Source organism: Poecilia reticulata, chromosome 2, assembly GCF_904066995.2.
Source record: "Poecilia reticulata chromosome 2, P_reticulata-male-v2, whole genome shotgun sequence".
NCBI classification, from domain to species: Eukaryota; Metazoa; Chordata; class Actinopteri; order Cyprinodontiformes; family Poeciliidae; genus Poecilia; species Poecilia reticulata.
In genome coordinates, this window is record NC_088831.1 from 18,417,834 (window position 1) to 18,431,820 (window position 13,987).

At 43.1% G+C, this 13,987-nt stretch overlaps 1 protein-coding gene across 3 annotated transcripts in view; it reads left to right on the top strand.

Annotated features, from left to right (window-relative positions):
• The first annotated feature begins 133 nt into the window (after nucleotides 1–133).
• ndp (norrin cystine knot growth factor NDP) overlaps nucleotides 134–13,987 on the top strand; it is a 33,509-nt gene continuing 19,655 nt past the window's right edge. The window contains exons 1-2 of one of the 3 annotated variants that reach the window (XM_017308164.2): nucleotides 134–539; nucleotides 655–721. The gene's annotated coding sequence lies outside the window, so the exon portion shown is untranslated. Of the gene's footprint in view, nucleotides 540–654; nucleotides 722–4,182; nucleotides 4,518–4,898; nucleotides 5,450–13,987 lie in introns of those variants that run through there. The other 2 variants (XM_008437273.3, XM_081599093.1) reach the window with 2 other exon arrangements.

Here is a 13,987-nt window from a genome sequence, read left to right on the forward strand (position 1 = left end):
CCTCACAAAAGCCACTGGCTCAGGCGCTGATGTAACAAGGCTGCAATTTGACCGGCGGGCCCAAACCATAGGAGCCTCTGGGTATGGCGCGAAACACTAGGCGACGAATTACTAGACGGCATTTGAACAATTCAGGAAGCAGGGGAGTTTATTATAATCCGTAAAAAAGCAAGCAACCTTTCCACAGCTGTCACAGAACACTCCTTTACGTCTTTTTTTATTGCTGTCCAATTACCGACTACTGCTATAGTACCTGAAAGTGTTTTTACAAGTTGTCAGAAAGCTGCTTTCCTAGCGGTTCGTCATCTCAGAGGGTCCTGAGCATTTTGCTCGATATATCCTCTGGCTTTTTCCGCCGCTCTCTACCTCTCACCCCACCCTCCTCCCATCTCCACAGATGGGATTCACATTTGGCTTCTTTGGACATTTTCTTAATGCGATATTATGATACAGCATCTGAAGCCATTTACTCGCTGTCACCACCTCTGGTGTGGACCCAAGCTGAGTAAGCTGAGCAGGAGCTGTCAGATTTTGTCCAGGTGAGTTATGGCCATTTAATATGACACTGCCCGCTGTGGTGATCATTTACAATGCCTGAAAGTCTACTCAAAACACAAACTCTGCTTTCGTGGGTCTCTTTGTCTCTTTCTCCAGGAGCCTGTTGGTGGTGTATAAGTTTTCACTCCCTCCCGCTGCTGGCCGTAAATCGCCTCTGTTGAAGGTGGGTGTGTATGTGTGTGTATGTGTGTGTGCGCTAAAAAGAACAGAAGGTGAAAAATTTTAGGGTCAGCCGAGGTCCTTCAGGTAATTGCACTTCTTAAACTTTTGACCCACTAAGCCCTACTTAGTGTGGAGCAGCTTGCTCCCCTTATTTCCCCTCGAGAGGTTTGACTCCACATACCAGGACGTTGTGTGTGTCTGTCTACATGTGGGCGTTGTGCTTGATCAAATGACTCCGTTGGCATGTGCTGTTAACCTCACACATCCAGTGTTATTCTTTTCCACCTCCCTGTTTGGTCAAGTGATGTAAAACACTAGACTGGTGAAAGCCGGGCTCTTGTTCTATGCTTCGCTTCGTATGGAGGGTCTGGGCTCTCGGCTATTGGGAAACGATGGCTTGCTGAAGGCGTGAAAGTTTGACTTTTTACCAAATTGATAAAGATTGTGCGCCTGTTTGATGCTATGAAGCTTACTGGAAAGTTCTTCCACTGTAAACAGCCATCCTCCACTATGAAGAGAGAAGTTCCGAGCTGAAAGAGGCAGCTGTTGATGCTAATGCGATATTTGGAAGTGTGGCCAACATGGACTGAACGGCTTCCTTCACTTCTTCCGCTGTCATTGCTAAAATTGTGGTATCAAGAACTAACCTACAATTATAAAACAGTGCAGAAAACTGACTTCATGGCTTACAACGTCTCCTTCTGTTCGCTGATTGGCCTGGTTGAAATCCTATCGGAGGAATCCAAGTTAATTTGAGAAAGCCCAGATGGAGAAGTGAGAAGAGATTAGAACGGTGCAGAATTGCATAGGAAGGCGATGGCCAATCTAGTAAAATGCATAAGTTTGACTTTTTGGTCACTAACCATCTCTTCTCATCACTCTGGCACTAGTTGGTGCCAGAGTGATGAGAAGAGATGTTACACAGTATGCAAGGAAATCAAAACTTGAATATGCTTTTAAACCCTAACCAACCATTGTTTATTATTAAAATACACAAAATCAATCTCCCATACAATACTGTAGTGTATAGCAAAATTAATGTAGCAGTAGGTAGCTGTACAAAATCAGTGGCCATGCTAACTTGCTTTAGCATTCAGGACAGTCTCTGTTGTGGTGAACCAGCTGTAGCAAAGCAGAGAGCAAGGGTCAGGGTGTGAGCAGTGCATAGATGAGGATGATTAAGAGCGCTAAGACCATCCTCCTGGCTCTGATCGGATGTTTTTGGTGTATTTCTGCAGACGTCTATAAAACCTCAGAGAGAAGGCAGAGGTGCCTGATTGTATGTCTTATACTGTACTGTCACAACATGGTGACAGTTTTAACAAATATGTTAAAGTCATAACAGTTACATACTGCAACTTTTAAGTCAGCTTACCATTTCATTACAGATATTTTTTTTCTCAAATACCATAAAACCCCTTTAATTTTTAGTCCTAGTCATCCTCTGGCGACAGGCCCAGTCCACGCCTGGTCTTATGTATCCCACACTTCAGGCTTTTGGCCGGCTCAGACACTTCCAGCAGTGCGGAGTCTTCCTGATGAGAACGAACTGTCAAGCTTGATCTTTATGCCGTTGGTGAAAATGGTCCCTGAACTGCGGCGCAGCAAGCGGGACGACTGATGAAATGCAGTGTAGCGCGATGATTTGGCAGCAGCCAAGCACACAGTCTCACAGAGGGTATGACTTTCAGAGTTTTATTAGCTTTCCATTGATCGTAGTCAGTCTATTTTACATTGCGAGCTGTTTTTATATTGAGTTTTGTAAGAGTGATTAATGTAGACGCTACCATTTAGATCCGACTGGAGGCCCTGTTGTGATTGTTGCCATGTTCTCCTAACATGCAGCCACCCGACTGTCATGTAGTTGGACGGTTTACGAGAGAGGATAGGTGAAATGTCCTCTGGGTGGATCTGTTACTTGTGGAGCTAACTTGGCTGTTTTTCTTAGTGTTTATTAGGACTAAACATTAATATTAGTGTTTAGTCCCAATATTGAACTTCTGGCTTCTGGTAGCTCAGTGTGGTGCACAAAAGTATATCATTTATCATTTATTTTGATAAATTTCGTATAAGATTTTCATTTATCGTTACAACAATAAATTCCAAATAATGATGTTTAAACCTAAAACTGTCTTTATTGTCAGGATTATTAACTTTAGAAATTTTCTCCACTTTTTTTTTTTTTTTTGCATGGTTGTTCTCATCTCCAAATATACGTAATTTGTATTTGAGCTTCTGTGTGAACCACAAACAACCACATGCGCAGCAGAGGACGCAGTAACGTCACACATAGCGACATGCTCAGTGTTTGCAGAAGTAAGCATGGATGGTAAGAGTGGAGCGCATCTTTTGATTTTGAAGTTGCTGTGCAGCACATTAACAACTTAATCCTCATCACCGTCCACCATGGTTGTTGATTTTCTTCTCGCATCGCGTTTCAGGATGCAGAATAGTGACTGTGGTGGAGTATCAATGACGTTCAGGTCGGATGAAAGCGACCTGGCCATACAGACTCAGGTCACATTTGAAAAGATCAGATAGGTACCAGATATAGGACCAAATGTTCTGGTCAAAATTGGATCTGTGTTGTTCAGACTGTCATGAAAAAATCAGATACAGGGAACATAAAGGCAAAAAAAAGTCAGATTTGGGCCACTTCAGGCTACGAGTGAACGTGGCCTTTCACTTCTATGTTATGCAGTCACAATGATACAGTTACCAAAAAGAGTAGCAATAAATAGTTATTCTTTTCACTTTTACAGTTATCACAATACTGGGTTTTCCCCAGAAAACCTGCTAAGAGGTAATAGGGCAGTTTTTGTGTGGAAAAATGTTAAAAGTTACAAAATCTGGAAGTGGATGAGCAGGCATCGTAATATGGAAATAATAGTGTTTGAAGCCAACGGGGAGATGCAGGAACGCCGCAATTAGTGAGTCAACTATAAACCTAGCTTAATCCATCTTTACTGTCACTGTTACTTGTGTAAAAATATCCATATTTAAAATAAACAAATGACTTTTAACCTGTTGGGAGGGGGCAGGTAAAGTGTGGTGGTCCACCAGGGTTATAATATAATGGGGGAAACCCTGCAATAATACCACAAAATATCGTGATAAGTCCATATCGCCCAGTCCTATTAAAAGGTCACGTCAAGTGAACATTCTCCAATTTTTCTGTTGAGGAAAGCGACTGCGGAGGGTGTTTAAACTGGAAGGCCACACGGGCTTTCAAATAAACTGAACTACAGTTTTATAACCCCTACCTCGTAAAACTGGCTTCAGCTTTTGGTCAGTCCTCCTTCCCCCCACTCCCTCCCAATAGAGACGAGTGGGGCCGTCCAGGCCTGGAATTCCCATTTGCTGCTGTGGAGCGTGTCGGTGTGTCAGCTGTTGTGTTTGTGAGGTGGACAGCCGGGGGGGAGGGGGGGGGTGGTTGGGGGCTGGGGGGTTAGGATAGAGGAAAAGAAAGGGCGTATAATATATGATTGCTGTGTCACGATCCACATGTGACGGGCGTCCTCACGGCCAGAGCATCCAGCCTCGCTGCCTCCCTCTCTCCCTCCCTCCCTCCGCCGATCTCCCCGTCAGAGATGAAACGGGGGAGCGTGTGACTGTGGGACAGAGGAGAGGCGGAGGGAGGAGGTGAGAGGGAGACAGAGGGAGGAGAGAGTAACACTCAGACAATCCCCTGCGTGTTAGAGAGAGGTAGAAACAAGAGGAGCTGGCCGGGAAACAATAGTAGAACAAATCCAGTGTTGCTTGCAAGATCTCTGCCTCTCAGCTGACTGCGACTGAAGGTAAGACCACCGGGACCTGATCATCCCACCTACAGCTCGTCCTCTAGAGACTCATGTCATCTCTTAGATGTCTGCATGGCTGCAAATGCAACAGTTTGAAGGACGGCTCTGCTTACTTTCCCCTCTCTCGTCCCAAAGCTCAGGTGCACATTTGTCTTTAGCTTATGGCTTTTTCTGCTCTGCATGGATCTATAATCTGATTGATGTGCTGAAGCAGGAAACATGTTTGCATTGGCACTGATGGATTTGCTAATCAGGTACTGACAGGCAAGCTGGAAGGGCAGGCGAGCTCATGTGGAGTGTGTGTGTATGTGTGTGTGTGTCTGCGTGCGCACGCATCTGGACGTACACGGCTATGTGTTTTACAGATCTGTTATGTCCTTGACTGTGATTGACTTGGCCTGTTGTTTTGGACCTGGAGGCTGCTGACTTATGGCAGTAGGAGACGCTGACAGACGTAGCAGACTCTGCGGTAGGTAGGCAGGAGGAGACGAGCTACCACTTCCACTTGACCGCGTCGGAAAGGGAGAAGGTGTTCGGATGAAAAATGAAGTGACCGTAAAAGATCGGCGGATCGCGAAAGACAACTCAAGCAAAGGGAATGGGGGGGAGGGGAAGGAAAGGTTGGCAAAGTCGGAGAAGGACGCAATAAATAGGAGAAACAGAATGAAACCGAGATGTGTGAGAGAGGTTAGAGAGAATGACGGCCAGACGGACCCCAGAGGCGAGCCAAAGAGATGGAGTGATGCAAGCATCCCTTTCCAACTTCCGGTGACACCAGATGAGAAACAGTTTTGCGGAGTCTGAAAAAAGGGGGTTTTAGAATCCTGGCCTTCAACTTCGAATCGCTTTAAAACCATTTGGAGATGGGAAATGTGACCAAGGAGAGTAGGAGGTGTGTTTGAGACGGAGCGGCCAGGTGCAGAGAGACGGTAACTATCCGGCAAGAGGAGCAACACAGTCTTAGTTTTCATCTCTGAGTTCTCGTGTTTCATATTTTCACAGATGCATGGAAACACACACACTCACACTCTCTCTCCTTTCGCTGAGGCCCACAGTGCGTCTATTTATTTAGACAACGGTGAAGGTTCAATATTGTTTTCACAACGGCCCACCGCTGTGGAAATGTGCTTCTGACAAATGGTTGTTGTGCATGAACCGCTGGTCCAGAGGAACCCCAGTGCCACCATGGCTGATCTACCGCAGCTGGAGAACCCGGGTCCGATCCGGCAAAGCTTAAAGACCCAGCTCCACTTTGCCTCACTTCAGGCTTGAAACCAGGAGAGGTTTGACCTGGTTCAAGTACTGCACTCGCTTTTTTTCTTCTGTCTGAAGAGCAGTTACATTTTGAGGTAGAAATGGGTCAGCATGAGGATTTTCTCACAACCTCCAGTAAATATTTCACAATCTTTTATTGTGCTAGCACAATAAATTATATTTATAGATAAAATAGATTTTATTTGATTTTATCTAACAGAAAAAAATCTCCTATCCCTACTGCTGCTAAAATAGAATATTGATTATTAGGAAAATCCTGATATCTGTTATTCTACTGTTGATACATACACTTAAAAAGTTACTCAAGGCATAAGTAATGATAATGGCTGAAACCAGAAGGATGTTTGACTTTCTAAAAAAGTGGAAAGTGGTGGGACATATAAGAAAAGACAGGAAAAGTATCTTGTTTTGAAAGTCAAGGGTCGTGTTAGTCAGACTATCTGCTCTGGTAGCCAGTCGGTGGTGGGTTAGCGCGCTGATCCTAGCTTACTCGCCACACTTTTCAACACAGTTTTACGTTAACAATAGAGATCTGTGGAACTAATTTAGTTTCCATTCCTTGACTTTCCAAGCAGCCAATGTTGTCTTTCATGTAAGGAAGGTAAATTATCATGTTTCTGCACAGAAACATTTGAGGGAGGTCCTAATAGCTGTTCTACTGCTGGAGAAAACCGCGGTCAGTACAGTGGACCTCTGCCTTTTCAGTTTCAGTTTTCGTGGATTCACCTATTCGCCTGTCGCTCAAATATCTGACAGATCTGTGCATTTTGGGAGCCAGAAATGACATGGCGCAATGGTTCTCAGCACACTACTGGTGTTTGCAAAGCAGCCAATCCAGGAGCGGCATTTATTTTTCTTGGCAGTGATTGGCTAAAATACCATGAGAGAGATAAGGAAGACTGTTCATTTTAGCTTCTGTGGTACTGCTAAGAACGTTTCCACGGAGACATTAATACATATATTAGGGTATATTTAGCACTTAAACTATTAAAATAGGCAGTTATAAGTGTTCTTATAACTCAAGTATTTGTGAATTTTAGGTATTTGCAGGTGGCTGTACAGAGAGAAAGCCGCTGTACAACTTTCTCTCTGGTATCTAAATATAAGTTGGGCATCTTTATAGAACATTCAAAAGAGCCATGTGCCAAAAGAGAAACCTTTATTTAAAAACCCTTAAAAAGCAATCTATGACCTAAGAAATGACTTCATCAAAAAGGAATATTCCCCCTATACTGTTAGTCTTTCTTTCACTAACAGTGAAAACTGAACAGCCATGAAGTCACATTTAATAATAGCTGTGCTGACTGTGAGACTGCTAATAATAAATAGCCAACTGTCTAAATTAAATAATTCAAAATGTCAAGATGTCTGTTTTATTTATGTCTACAAATGACAACATAATTAGATATTTGAAATGGAGTGAAAAATATATTTTTTAAACTGTATTTTGAATGTGTGAAAGTAGTATTCAAACCCACACTACAAACACAAAATCTTACCAAGTGTGTTTGGTCTAGTTTCTAGTGCTAATATCTCAGTACACTTGAAATAAAACAAAATTAACTTGTGAGTAAATTTCCAGAAAGGTGTAAGAGTTTGTTTTATGTCAGCAATTCCTTAATAATTAATATAAATATTTAAAAAAAGGTATGAGTTCCACTGGGAGATAATTTCACTTATAACAGACATTTTTCCAATTGTTTTTAGTGAAATAAACTAACTCTCCCCCCATATTGAATAGTTGAGTTTTTGTTTTAGAAAACATGCAATGAGGGACTATATAAGGTTGAGTTAAAAACTTTTCATCTTTCATCAGGCCTAAAACTTCACCTTTGCTTGCAGAAACAAGTGAGGGAGGGTTTCCAAATACGGCCCGTAACTTTGTACAATTTGTCTGGAACCTCAATAAAACGACTTTAACAATCTCCCATGAGCAATTTTTAAAACACACTTTTATACCGTAAACCATCCCTTACCGTGAGGTGCGTACGGTAAACCATTAGGACAACGCATTTACAGCAACGCATCAGCACCACAAGCGAGTGCCCCCCGTTCTCCTGCCGCCGCTGCAGCGGCCTGGGGAGAGACAGAAATCTGCAAACGCTCATGCAGACGTGTCCTCTGTGTCACCAAAGTTTCTGAGAAGCCTTAAGTGCAAAGCTAACACAAGCTGAGCCCTGGCTCACACTGCCGCCTGTCATTGGCTGTAGCGCGCGCTCAAATCCACACTGTTTGTCTTATCTTTACAGAAGGGGATATATTTAGTGAGGAGCTTAGCTTTTAGGAGGTTGGCGCGTGGAGAGGGTGAGGGAGTGTGTGTATGTGTGTGAGAGAGGAAGTATAGATGCGTGTGTGTGCATTGGCGTCAGTAGACAGTGGAAGAGCTTGGCACGCCGCATGCCATACTGTGTGTGTGTGTGTCTGTGTGTGTATGCGTGTGCATACACTGTGTGTGTTTGGAGGACAGGTCTCTACACCCCCGCTCCCCTCCATCCTCACGCTCCCCGCCTCAACCCGCTGCACTGCAGTCAGGAATCTGCCCTTTAGTTTATTAAAAGCTGGTGAAACAATGGAGGGGGTGAGGCTAGGGATGAGGGCAGGTGGGGAGGTGAGCAGAAAATCATGACGTAAACTCTGGGCGCTCCAGCCAATGGGAGACGAGTGATGTGACAGAGATGAAAGGGAGACATAGAGGGGCTCCGAAACGCAGCACTCTCCCTAATCTACCTGCAACTTCCCTCTGACTTCATCTTCTTCTTCATCTTCCAGTGCCCTTTCACACACCTGTTTTCTCAGCCTGATTGCAGGGGCTGCATAACTGAGCCCCTCCCCTCCCAGCCCCTCCACAGACAGGCCTGTCCCTGGACGCCAGCCACAGCTGCTGGCTGGCCCAGCGAGATGAAGGCGTGGATCCGTCGGAAGGTCTCGCTCCTCCACCAGGTCACTGGCATCTGAGCGGAGTTCGCTGCACAATGGCACCTTACCCTTCCCATAAACTAGAGGATATTTACACTAGCATTCCACCGGGGAAAACAACACATTTCACAGGAATGTAGAAACGCCACACAACATATGGCTTGCACAGTTAGGAGGCACGATGGTACTCTTGAGATGTGTTTTATGACTGATCTACTGCTCAGGTCTTCATGAACGTATAGACATCAGAACAGTGCTGATACTTGATGTCTGCTGGCTGAGCCGCCTCAGCATCTTGTTCTGGGTGGTGGCTGGGAGGAGGGAAGAGTTTTCTGATGCAGATGACTTGAAAATGTAGGAAACAGCCGGGACTCGCCAATTAACCTAACAAGGCTTCTGTAGCCTGCTAAAAACCAGCCTGTTCTTCTATGGTTCGCTATTGCTTCCTGGTGCCGTGGACTCTGTTGAAGTTTTACGTTTTACCCAGTCATTAACTTTTGGGTGCAACATATGTAGCGCGCAAGTTTGACGCTATGAAGCCAACCAGAAATTGTCTGCGTTGCAAACACCCTTCCTCCACTGCGAAGGGAGAAGTGCTGAGCCGAACCATGTGGCTTTTGATGTTAATTCAATATTTGGAAGTGTGGCCAACACAGACTGAACACCTTTCTTCACTTCCTCCGCTGCCATTGTTAAAACTACAGCCAGACCATAATCCTAAAACAGTGGAGAAAATCATTGTCATTGTTCACAGCTTCTCCTTCTGTTCCCTGATTGGCCTGACTGAGTCACAGCTCTAGGTCTGGCTTCTACCAGACCTAGAGCTGCTGCTTCTCCACATCGAGAGGTGCTAGTTGAGGTGGCTCAGGCATCAGGTTAGAATGGATGCATACTTGGTGATGTGTTCCAGGAGGAGACCCAGAGGAAGACCGAGGACACACTGGAAGGACTATGTTTCTGGGAAAAGCTGGGGATTTCCCTAAAGGAGCTGCCCCAAGTAGCTGGAGAGAAAGAAATCTGGGTCTCTCTGCTTAGGCTGCTGCCTCCATGACCTGACCTCAGGTTAAACAGAAGATAACAGATGGATGGATAATTGGAAACTCATGGAACATAACATTCAGTTGGTGATGCCGAGTTATTGATGGGGATGCACTAGGGACTGCAATAGCTCATTTTTCATCAAAGGGGACCTATTATGCAAAATTTACTTTGTGCACATTTTTGTATTTCCATTGAGGTCTCTACTGCAGTCCAAATGCAATAAAATCCCCAAGCATCCAGCCGTTCTCTGGCAGTAAGTTAAAGGGGCAGTTTTATGTGTTTTCCAGCCACATAGTGCCATTTTATAGCACAATCGAGTAACTGTGTTACCTTTGGTTGTTATAAAAATGCTATATATATATATATAAAATATGACTTAAAAGAAAATGTACTTCTTAATTTAACGTCTTGAAATTGGACCTCTGTCTCTTTAAGAAACTCCTGCTCTTTCTGAAACTCCGCCTTGAGGAAGTCGTCACAACATGGCTCCTCTATAAGCCTTTTAGCAACGTTTTCACCAGCGTTACTCTGAGAAGTAGCTTGTATGCACTGAAGATGTGTAGCTCCACCAGCTAATTGCTACTGGCTAGTCTGAAGGAGCTGAGTGGAGGGATTGTGGGGAAGAGGGGCTCTGTGACGTAGCAACTCAGAAGCTTAGAAACTGCAGCTCAGAGGAGGAGCTTCACCTTCAAACGCAGAGCTAGGTCCACCCAGGTGTTCTGCATGTCATGAGTGGTTGCCACGGGAGATTAAGGGATTTCTCAAACACACTAAACTGGGCTGGTGTGAACGCAGCCTTAGTTTTTTCTAGAGAATTGAAAAATATTTTAAGAAATATTTCCCAAAATAATTTTTTTTTATGACTTCTATAAAAGTAACCATCTATCAATTTATTTCCATCTCTCAGTTATTGACAAAGTACCCAACTACTTTACACTTCTCTGTGTTTTCTTTCTCATCTTACAGTTAAACCGTGGAAACTTATTCTGATTTCTTCCAGAAGTAAGATTAGTGACATAACTCGACAATTATTACAATACCTAAGAACAAACTGTTAAATCCTCGCAGATGCAGGGGCAGACAGACACATTCATCCACCAGTGTACCGTGGGTGAGAGTGGGAGTCCTCTTTCCCACCGTCGCTTCGAAGAACAGCATCTCAACCTTCCTCAGAAATTAAGCTGGGACTCAACTTCTCATAACTCTCCAAATCCAAAAGGCTTTCCCAGCAGGGGGACATTATGTAAGGACGGGCCTCGTTGTGCTTATGCAGTACCGGTTCTTTTATGTGAGCTGAGCCTTTCATAAATCATCTGCCCCTCAGCGAGGCCCCTGAAGTCAAACCTACATAAGAGATGGAAGTTGCTTAACGAGATTTGATCCACGCAAGATGATATTACTTTTAATGAGCAGTTAATGCAGACCCAGATATTGGTCTAAGGTTTTATAAACTGGATGCAGTTTAATCATTTAGTGTGCCGCTGGTCCCACAGCCTCTGCGTGCTTAATTAGCTCTGGAGTAGCGTGAACGCTACATTGGTCGATTAAAGCTGAGATGTCTTTGGATTTTAGGGCTGTTGCGCCAAATTACTGAAGTTATTGCTTTGAAGGTCGAGATTTGTGGTTAAGGAGAGATTGGACTGATAGTTGTCAAAATCACAAGTAAGATGGAGGTCAACGGCAGGAATGAAGGCTCAGCGTTAGCTGTTTGTCCAGTCCCAATTGAAATATCCACACTTCCCAATGCAGCTCTGTTAAGTTTGGATTTTTTACATATGTTGTATATGAATAACAATAGTACAGTTACGCTTACAAGTCTTTTGGTGTACGTTTGTATCAGGTTTGCTCACCTGGAGATGAACATGCCACCTTATTGCTCTTGGCTAAACACCTGGAGTTTGATCAGTTTGATGAGAGAAATGTTTAGACCTTTCCCCAGATTTTATCCGGAAGCTTTGACTGTTTCATTTCATTTATTTGGTAGGATCAATCCACATTAATTGACATTTTTGCAGAATTAGCCAAAGGCTATTTTCCATCTGTTTTCCTTTGACAATGAGTAATTTGGCTAGCTAAAAACAAAAGTTATACCAACAAGGTTAAAATGACTTGGATACTTTCAAGCTTCCATCTCACAGAGCTCCCCTCCCTCACAGCTCCCCCACTCAGCTCCTTCAGACTAGCCAGCAGTAATTAGCAAACACCTGGTTGTAACTGTGCATCTGCTGAGCTCATTATAGGAGCTACTACTAGTGCAATGATGGTGAAGGTGTTGTTAAATTAACAGAGGAGCCATGTTGTGATGACTTCTTGTAGGTGGAGCTTCACAAAGAGCAGGAGCTTTTAAAGAGACAGAGGCCCAATTTCAAATCATTAAACTAGGAAGGACATTTTCTTTTAATATATGTTTTATATATGCAGCATTTTTATAACAACTGAAAGTAACAGTTGATTGTGCTATAAAATTGCACTAATTGGCTGGTCTCTGTTATCAAACTGTTACTGAATTAAAAAGAATTAAAAGCCGTTTAGCACAAAAGTTGATCACAATCCAAACAACACGAAACAAAACAAAAATATGGCAGAATAAAAATAAGAATCACATGATCAGCGCCTGCATCTTTTATTAATTTGGAGCCATACTTTTATTTACAGAATATTTTTATTTAGGCATATGACAGTAAAAGGGCTCAGTACAAATGTGTATCATACTTTATAGATTTTTATTTGTTAGAAATATTGACAACATTACCCTTCTAGTTCTCAGTGGTGGGTTGTAACAGGACAAAATGTTGAAGGGCTCTCAGTAGCTTTGCAAGGTTCAGCGCTTCCATATCCAGTTAAACAACTTAGCATTCTCTGTTTCTTAACCACTAATAACTGGTGGTGGGACATTGCAGTTCATGTTCAGGATGTACTCTAAGTCCAGTTTCTTGTGAAGAAGTAACGAAAGCAGAGCAGCTAATGAACGCACTGCCACTTTTCAGTATCTGGTTAAACATTTTTGATGAGAAAATTATATCCAGAGGTCCTAATAATTTCAGCTCGTTCTCTTTCATGTCGTCATAATTTGGGAAAGGCTGTGACATTTTGTCTTATTAGTCCCCTGAGCATGTTTCAGTAATTGGTATTTAAGGTTTGTGCAAACCACAAATGAGTTTCCACTCTTTGAACCACGGGAGCGGACTCTCGGTTAATCACGCCTGTCGTTTTTGTGAAGAGACCAGGCACAACATTAGTGGCATGTTCAATCCGTCACGGTGGTGGTGATAAGTGATTCCGACACAGGTTGCTTAAACTTTAATGTTTCTGACGGCTTTATTCAGACACATCCATCACCAAGCCGAGGCACAAGTGCAACATTTTCCACTTCCTCGACCTTCAAGATGTATTTCCTTCCTCCCAACCGTAAAGAGCCTGGAGTTTTAGAACGCTACTCCGTTTTATTTAGGGAGGTTATTTTATAAAACCCTCATTTGCAAACCGAGAGGGTTCTCTTCTCTGTTCTATGAGACTGGAGGACCAAAGAGATGAACCAACCAGTGTTCAGTCAGTATTTGCGTTTCCATTATAAATGTGCACAAAAGATTCTGCCAGAAAAAACACAATGCAATTTTACAATTTCAGTGTTTCCGTTAAATATGAAATGCAGTTCAAATCACATGGGAATAAGTTTGTTCAAGTGATAAGTCATTAATAAATATGTCACGCTGTGATCCTTCTGCCGCTTCCTGTCGTCTTCTTTGTTTTTGTAACATTAAGTTGTTGGTCACGTGACTCGTGTGTTTCCGTTGCAGTTTTGCGAAATATAAACATTTCAATACGACTGAAAAATCACCTTCGCCTAACGCAAAAAACGTTTGAAAAAAACAATTGGGATGTTTTTATTAAATAAATGTATTTTCATAATTACAATTTACACAATTTTATTGTCAATGAAAACCCAGTAAGTAACAGTCAACAATAGCTCCCATCAGCAACCCGATCACATGTTTCAAACTAGTTAAGTCCCAAAAGGTGAACTAAGTTTAACAATGACTGATACTTGGATCATGTCTCAGCACAGTAGAAACTGTGGACTCCCCCCACTGATGGACCTATTCCAGTTTTGAAGGCCTTCTTGTGGATTTGTAGCCTGGTTGTTGCCTTCCTACGCAGTTCTGCTCGGTTCTAATCTCCCGTCAATGCCCTATCTGGATTTTCTCCCATTGACTTGGATTTTTCCAATAGAATTT